The sequence below is a fragment of the Ptychodera flava genome, chromosome 10 (assembly GCF_041260155.1).
Source record: "Ptychodera flava strain L36383 chromosome 10, AS_Pfla_20210202, whole genome shotgun sequence".
Taxonomy (NCBI): domain Eukaryota; kingdom Metazoa; phylum Hemichordata; class Enteropneusta; family Ptychoderidae; genus Ptychodera; species Ptychodera flava.
In genome coordinates this window covers 30,745,901-30,755,490 of record NC_091937.1, presented here as the reverse complement: position 1 = coordinate 30,755,490, position 9,590 = coordinate 30,745,901, and the positions used below count along the sequence as shown (strand labels likewise).

Genomic DNA, 9,590 nt, shown 5'->3' with positions numbered 1-9,590 from the left:
CAAGTTTGAAAGTGACTTACCATGATGAGCTCACTTCTATATTTACTGTAATGATTTTGTATAGTAGGTCATGTATGAAAGCTTGATCACCTGAAATACTTCAAACATTATGAGTTTAATGTTAAGCTGCAGCATGAAGCATGTGCATTGTATCGTAAAAGCAAACTTTAATGAACACCTGTATATATTTGCTACTTTTGCTTCAATACCATCTTTGTTTTAATATGTACTCTTATTGGACATGGACATGTCTTACTTTGATTGAAATGCACTCTACTAATATCATTTTCCTTGGGTTTTTTTTCTCTTCCCAGATTTCTAAAGGAACGATTACTATTAAGTCAATAAAAATTCAAATCTTAGAACACACTCACAAACACAAATAAAGGCAAACTTCAATTATCACACATCAAGAGGTGCAAAACAAAATCGCTTGCAACATGATACAATCAGTATTAGATCATCATTTAACAGTCATTCATGACCTGACATGATAAATATTTTATTTAAAAATACAAGTATAATAATTACATAGACCAAGAAGCATTAATATGTTTTAACATATTCAAGAGGAATTCCCGTAGAATTTCATCGACAAAATAAATCCACTTTCCTGGTGAATTTTTATAACATTTCCTACCCAAACCAATGTTCTATCCTTAAAAACATCAACTATTCCCTCTTGTCGAAGTTCAATAAAAAGGCCTGGATTGATACATTTTTCAAAGATCTACAAAATACAAACGTCATATAAAAACAAAAAAACTAGTAGTTGCCCTTCTTTCTCTCACATATTACTGAAGACCTTTATGACAATACCTTATAAATTGAATATGAATTTAAACTATATAACACTTTTACTGACAAAAATAATAACATAATATGACATACTATCCAACACGTGAGTTTATGCTGAAGTGTTTTCAATAAAGTCCAATACCATAGGTCCCTTTTTGGTGATGAGTTTTTCTAATTACACATTGTGTTATTCAAACCAATATCTTGCATTTAATCTTCCGTTTTTCAACCATCGCCGCGTGGGCAACTTAAGGTTTACTTTGATATATATGGTGGTTTGACTCCTGAAGGCCGTAGGTGGCGCTGTTCTCAATGCATGACCCCTTCTCACTCCATACGTGTACGTGGTTTTCATGGAGTATTGTACAGCCTGAAAAGACTCCATAAGTTCTGATACGACAGCATATCAAGTCAGTTAATGTTTTGAGAAAACGTTGCTAAAACTGCGGTTGACTTGTCAATTTAAAGGAAACATTATTTTTTCTGTAAACGGAAAGCTATGTTTATTTTCCAGTTAGAGGGAAAATAAGAAAAAGACTCTTTAAAGTTAGTTAGGCGAAAAAAAAATTCTTTCAGTTCAATGGTCAAGCCTGTTCCAAACTTGGGTAAGTAGATCAGTATAGTTTTTTCTTTCTTTCAATTTTCTTTTTTTCTTCTCAAAGTTCCTTTGCAAAAGGCTTTTTGTTCTTATTTTTACCCTGACATAAGTAACATGTACCATACAGATTAAACATGTAGCGCTTTTTGCATTTTGTTTTCTTACAAATAACATGTAGAATGTTTCCATATTGTTAATTCTTCGTCTAACATTTCTGACATTTTAAAATTCAGCATTAATACGCATGAATCAGTGTACAGATTTTAAAAAATCAGTGTTTCACTACAAGTTTGTCAGAGATATACATTTGATTAGCTTGTCAATGACAGTTTGTTGTAATTGTGCATAAACCATGTTTTCATCAAATACATCTATTAGCTTGTACTCTTTAATCTGAGTGTGAAGTACTGTACAGAGTTTTTGTAATTCATCACGGCCATCAAAAGGTGCGTACAGGAGCTGACCAACTTTATGCAAATTTATGCCATTGCATAAAGAATGTTAAATTTCGGATTTCATCCTATGACATTTCTTGAATTTTATAGAATTTATACATTCAAAATACCGGTCTCACGTATATCACCAAATGTCAGGCCATACGATTTCACCAGGCTATATGAATTTTCAATAAACGTCACAAGTACAGAACAGCACGAAGCTTGCAGACGACAGAGACAAACAGACAGCGACACATTCAATATTTATGCGCGAAACTTTCCATTGAGTTTACTGTTATATACCGAATTGCGTGTAACACGTGATTTTCTTTCGAATATGGGGAACCGAATGCCACGAAATATCTCAGGAAATTTTACACCCGTCTATTAATCCTCAGACTGAAAGAACCGTCGCTAGAGGGCACTCTCTCCGCTCCGCCTCTGGAGTGTATAGAGCGCCCTCTAGTGTTTTGCTTCAGCGGTGAAAAACTGAAGGGTTTTGAGATTTAATGTGTCCAACTACATCTATTCATCAAAGAAATACATTCTAACCTGGGCTAAGTAAGTAACCCATTCTGTATTTAGTATGGCCAAAAATTACATTTCAGTGTGTGTATCTGTACACATGTTTTGACACTGAAAGTATCAGCAAAGAATAACAACAATTCCTGGGTTATCAAGCTTTATATTTGCGATCAACTTATGAATGATAGATGATGAAAGAAAAGTACAATGGTCCAAAATACACATGTTAGCTTTTGAGTAATCATCTCTTCATACCATACGGGATAGAACGCAAAGACGTCACGGTGTCCTCTGCCCATACGCATTATTTTTCATTCATTATCATTTTCATTTACAGTAAGTAAATGAGGCACTTTATCATGTTTTTTTCTCTAACTTAACTTCGAAACACTGGACACCGTTTCTGAATCTGTATCTTCTCATTGTATCTGGATGTGCTCTGGAGTCCAGAAACACTTGTTGCACAGATGTTTTGCAGTGGGGATCTTCCGTCTGTAGTACGCCCCGCCGAGGAAACTCGTGCGTCGGATTACCGTGAATGGTTTTGATTTTAATGTCGCCCCAACCTTTGATACGTGGAAGATCCTTGCCACATCTGGAGCAAACGACGCCCCCAACTTCCGAGGGTTCCTATGTAACAAAAAAGAGGAACTTGACAGAACTTAGGGCGATTGATTTGTCAAGGGACAAATTTTGAATTGTCGTTCAGATCTAACTGCGGTGATCATCCCATGTTTACTTATCCATTGGCTGAACAGTGAAAATACAAACAGAATGGGGCATGTTAATATGCGGGAGTTTGATCACCCTAGTTTTAATGTATTTGTAAAAAACCAAATGGACGGCACTATGTTTTCGAAAACATCATTTTTATCACTTCTGCAACAAGATGACATTTGCCTTTCATAGTACATTCTTTTTTGTTCCCTGAAATGTGCGCAGTTGTTGCAGATACTGGGTCCTAATACAAATCAAATGTATGGAGGAGTTTCAATAAAGTACTAAACATGCAATTCAAATACATGTAATTATACGAAGCATGCCATCTACTCACGTTAGAATATTTTCCTCCCATAGTTTTGTCCTCTATAGAGCACTGGATCCACAGATAAACTTTTTAATCAGTTCACTGTGTGTTTTGAAAACAGCAAAATTAGAAAACTTTTAGAATCACCCTTAATTACGCTTGGTCTGGCCAACTGTACCTCATTTTAAAACTGCACACAAGTGCTTATAAAATTTGGTGCTAACGGCTGGTCATACACGCTACACTTATTTGAGCGGTTGACCTTAGCCAGGGCGTTCTTTCGTTTCGATTTGCACACGTTCACAGATGTGCTGACATGGCTTTCAAAACTAGTACAAACAACGCGGGCAATAAACTGTTGCCAACTACATTCCTTTTTGTTCCTGCGGAGCGGAAATTCCTGTCGTTGTTGCAACACAGTTGTCTATCCTGTTTTCTACTACATTAACAATCTGTTGACTTCACGCGTTCTCCCACTGGCAAACTAGATACCGAAACGAAGAAATGACACATTTCTTTCTCGGAGATCTCAAAATCTATTTACAGAGCAGGTGCTTTTGACAGGGTACTCAAAACATTACAAAACCACGCCTGCGAGGAACTCTTTGAACAATTTGGATTCTATTTATTTTCTGCTTTCAGCGAAGATTTATACGATCTTGACAGAGCAATACCTTTTTAAATGCCAGAGAAAAGTGACGAAAAGCACGGTTAAAGTTTCAGAAGCTAACGTTTGGCCATAAACCTAAATGACTGTAATTTGTCAAGATAAACTACGGTCGATAACTTTGTACACTGCAGTGTTGTTTGTTGTGTGCCACTGCATTCAATGCAAAGACAATTATAAGGTGGTTATGGCCAAGAGACCAAAATTTGGAAAAAAGAGAACGTAAAAGACTTACCTTTCGAGCGAGATATCATGTAGAGTAACTGTATATTGCGCTGCAATTTTCGTAGCGCACTTTTTGGCCCTGCACCATCTATCGCATTACAATATGTCATAAAGCTCTGTCACGGTATTGCTTGTGACGTCACGCGCAGACGAATCGTCGAACAATATAAGTGTATCTTGGATTAACATGACCAAAGTACAAAGAATGCGCCCAAAGTCGCAAAGTTCAGGATTCCATAAGGGCCGCTAATTTTATTGATACCATAGGCAGTAAAATTTAAATATTTCTCTTATCTATCTCTTTATTTATGACCAAGTCTTACTGTACTTGAAACGTACATTCATGCGTGCACTCGAGTTCTGTGATGATTTATTTGGATTGCCGTGTCGCCCCAGTTTGCGACACAAATATTCGACCTAAATCAAACCGAAAGAGACGATTCTCTAAATTTTACACGTTTTTTTTAAAGTTTATATACAAACTTCAATGAAACCGTCTAACACCATGTTCTTTATGGCGTCAGGGCAAAGTCGGGGAAAATAAAATCATTATGATTTCCAAAGCAGTTATTTTCCTTGGTTATGTACTGTTAATCTTGTACTTAAAGTATAACATATTATTTCCCTGTGGGTGTGTGTTTGGTTTCTCAAAAAAGGCGGCTCCGTTTTCGACAATGTAGTTAAAGCCGTTGGCAAGCACCTCGTCCTCCCCGAACAACTATGGACAGATGAACTAAAAGTATCTCTTTGAAAGCATTTTCAACACAACAGACTTCCAGTTAATGTAAAGTAGGTTTTTGAAATCTACCAAGTTCTTAGACCAGGACGTTGAGGTCATAATTTTGTTTGAACTAGAGTGCAGGACACCATCGTTTGGGTCATACATGGCTTTCAGAAACAAGTCAAACACAATGCACGTGTTCAAATTGTTAGAAATATGTTATTCTTCTAATAATTTTCTCAGTCTATCTTGTTCAGAAATAAGAATGAAGATTTCCGGCTCCTTTGTTGGTGTTCTCCCCCTTAAAAACACATCCATGGCACTCGTAACGAGCTGTAGGGAAATCTTTCCTGTAGTAAACTCCGCCAAGATACTCGAATGTTGGGTCTCCAAAAATAGTCTTATTTTTCATATCTTGCCAACCTCTCACACGTGGTAGTTCTTTACCGCATTTGAGCAAAAATACGCCATTATCTCCGGTGGTTCCTACGGCAAAAGGAAAAGAAAATGAAGCCCTTGTGAAATACACAAACAACCAATATTTATTGACAATTCACAATTTCACTTACGCATACAGATAGATAGATAGATAGATAGATAGATAGATAGATAGATAGATAGATAGATAGATAGATAGATAGATAGATAGATAGACAGACAGACAGACAGATAGATAGATAGATAGATAGATAATAGGTTTGTACATACATACATTCATACACACATACATACATACACACATACATACATACATACACACATACATACATACATACATACATACATACATACATACATACATACATACATACATACATACATACATAAGCTTACATACATACATACATACATACATACATACATACATACATACATACATACATACATACATACATACATACATACATACATACATACATACATACATACATACATACATACATACATACATACATACATACATACATGAGGGCAAGCATGAAATATGTTACTCAAAATGTACTGTATTGTTATATAACTTACACCTGAAAATAACCTCCCATGCTTCAAGCTCTTCCTCTACGATGGAACAGAAACGATTGGATATGCAGAGTTGGTGGTATGTCCTATGAACCACAAAAAGGATGAATTGGTCATCAACCTAAAATCAATATTGTTACAGTGTTAATATCTATGTTATAACAGTGAAACCATTTTAAATCCAGAGTAATTGGGAAGGTGTGAGTTACTTAGTCAACCGTTCAGCGTGATTACGCCAATGAAAACATAATTTGAAACATTTCACGATTGAATAAACATGGGACTCTTGGATGTCGTTAGGTTTGAGTTCATTCGTCAAAATTTTGAACTTTCACTGAAGCGCCACATAATATTCTGAGAGGTGTACTCTGCATGGGGAGGTTTTTGAAAGCGACTGAGTCCGTCAAGGTTTGTTTGATTGATGAATTCATCGTTATTCAATATCATGACGTAAATATCACCAATGAGACTGCGACGGAGAGAAAAACTTATGCTACTCTACATTGCATGATATGGAGAGCATTGTGAAAGGAGGTGACAACACCCCCCCCCCCCAAATACACAATTTGATATCGATAAGCAAAAGCACGGAGCTAGAGACTGCAACGCGCATGATCTAAAATAATTTCAAGTACCACTATCATGGCGTGGAAAAGCGAACCTTATCGAGATGATTATGATCATGACTATCTGCTTTGATTTTGATTATGATTATGATGATGATCAGTATGACTGATAAAATGTTTCCGAAATAGAGATTCAGCGTTGTGTCTGATATTTATTATAAAATGTACACCGTAGGACTACAGTATCATTTTAAGGTAACAAAGTACACAAAATGGACATACAAACACGTTCGTGTTATCAAAAAGAAACAGAGAATATGGAAAGTTCTGAAGGAAGTTTAGAGTGCTCTCTCAGTATGGCGATCTTTCCTGTCCTTGACCTTTGATCTCTTTCACTAACCTTGCAAAGTGAAAATTCCTGATATCCCCGAAATGCAATTTAATTTGAAATGGAGAAGACTTACAAAATAGTATCGCTATCGTTTTGATATTCCTTGACCAAAATTGACAATTTGTACATTATATAAATAACGTTCATATTAATAAAATGAAGAAAAGTATTTTCCCATGTACGTGGCAAACAATGGCTTCCAGAGGGTGTGTATTATTCTGATTTCTTATGTTGACTTACTGTCACGTGCCTACGTTGTTAGGTATAGAATCTAAGGTTGGTGGTTGATATTTACAGGTGTCAATAATGCTGGTGACATTTGTCCTATTTCGTCGTCAAGTTTACGCTTGATCTGTCCAAATATGTCGGTCATTGTAGGACTAGCCGTGCACGCAATCTGTGAAACTACCAGGCTCAAATTTATCACGTCAGATCGTGAATTTTTGGCATGGCTTATCCTTCAAGATAACACATAACGTTAAAGAATAGCTTTATGCGTTCTTTCGATTTGTTGATGCCAAGAACATAAAGTCTGAGATTTTATTGCCGTGCGTACGCAGTGGCCATGTAACAGCAATTTTCTTTAGACATTCGAGTGTAGAAAGTGTCGTGAAATGTTTTGGATATCTTTTTTACAATCTCCCAAATTAAAAATATAGACCGTGCGGTCCCGCCCTGCGCAGCGTACAACCGATCACGTGATGTAAGCTGCACATATAGTTCTAACCAGTCATGGTTAGATGTATAAAGTATGGTTACCTTGGTATTCAACGTAAAGAAAGCGATCAGTTTACTTCAAGGTCGCACAGCTAAACATGATTATGACGATGCTGAACAACTACAACACAAAACATCAACAACGACGACAGCGTCAACATTTTTATTTTGCACTTTCATGTCTCATTTTTAAGTTCGCCTAAGATTTGCTTAATAAAGACTAAATATATATACTCTCTAATCATTTCTACCCAGTGACTAAAAAAAATCTCTTCTCGATTTGTAGGCTATGCAGATATGTGTTGCTTTGACGGAGTTTGAAGAGCGAAAGGTAAGAAACAATTAAGGCAGCTTCAAGTAGTCTGCCAATGTTGCCACACGCTAGTCTGAACCCCTCGAATATTTATGACGCCCATTTGGAAGTTTACAAATGAAAATCATATGAAACATGACTTACCGACCCAACTTCAACAGATCCTCCGTTTGCACGCCCAGTTGGAACTATACTCGAGCCTTTCAATCTGCTTTCATAGATAACTATGTACTCTTTAACCTGTATATTATCTCTTTCGCTTTCCCGAGGAATGCGTCAATTGCGTGCGTTCACGACCAGTGCATGCTGATAACTTTTGACTCTTCTCTCGAACGCCCACGCCTGCGCATGCGTCGTATTAGTCGGTCGACAACCTGTTCGGCTTCCACGCCGAGTATATGTTTCTGGAAGGCGCAAGGTAATAGGAGTTAAACACACATTGACCTTGGATATCACGTCATTAAAGTGCTTGCCAACAAGTCTTCTTTATAGTATTTTTACCTGACGAAATGTATCGGGGAACGTACGTAATGTATGTTCTTTTAGCGGGAACATAAGAAGATTTGACACACTTATTGTAGCTATTTTGCGAGTGTGGACCGAGCGAGCTAAGACATCAGTAGATTGTTATTGAACAGGGAAACGACTCAAAGATTCACTTGTGTTGCTGTGAAAATATTATACTGATGCCATCATATGAGGTCTTCCATTGTGTTATCGATACAAGCTTTTAAGGTAGTTTTCCCCATTATTTTTCCAGGTAGTTTTTCCCCTTATTTTTTAATTGTTTAGGTACATCCTATTTGAAGGCACCTCTGCCTGGTTCGTAGCACTATACCCCGCTGTAGCATTACCAAAATAAGTTATCCCAAAAGTAAAATCACGGCTTTTCTACCCCTGCTATTTACATCGCATTGTACAGAGCTGCGATTACCAAAAGTTTGCCCAGCTCGCCAAAGACAATTTTCGCAGACACTGGCAGGCACTTCAACTGCATGACCTAGTCACTGTACAGAAAATCTTTCTAGTTTGTTATTGAAGAACCTGGATCAACATCGGACGCGTTTAATGTTTTTGAGTAGGAAAACAACGACTCAAAAACAGAAGTCATTCTCATTCGTTCGAAGATTGACCATTCTCAAAATCCTGTCAGCCAAATCACCATTGGCTCAAATGTTATTACGCCAGTCAAATCAGCCCGGAATATTGGAGTTATCTTTGACAATACCCATATGTTTCACAAGCATATCCAAACAACCTGTCAGTCAGTTTATGCCCATCTACGTCGAATCGGATCCATCAGGAAATATCTGAGCAAGGAAACTTGTCAGGTATTAATAAATGCTGTATTGTCGTCAAAATTGGATTACTGTAACTCACTTCACTATGGTCTCCCCAGATCCAATATCGGACTGCTTCAACGAGCTCAAGCTACGGCAGCCAGATTCGTCAACCGTTCAAGACGAACAGATCACAAATCACCTCTTCGTAATCTCCATTGGTTGCCAGTTCAGTATAGACTTGACTACAAAATTCTCCTGCTAACTTACAAAGCTCTCAACGGTCTGACCCCAGTCTACATTCA

General features: G+C 37.1%; 1 long non-coding RNA gene across 1 annotated transcript; it reads right to left on the bottom strand.

Annotated features, from left to right (window-relative positions):
- Nucleotides 1-2,299: 2,299 nt before the first annotated feature.
- Nucleotides 2,300-4,396, bottom strand: LOC139141472 (uncharacterized). Its single transcript, XR_011554190.1, has 3 exons — nucleotides 4,288-4,396; nucleotides 3,413-3,487; nucleotides 2,300-2,988 (listed from the first exon to the last, which is right to left on the bottom strand). It is a non-coding gene; the product is annotated as an uncharacterized lncRNA (long non-coding RNA).
- Nucleotides 4,397-9,590: the final 5,194 nt, after the last annotated feature.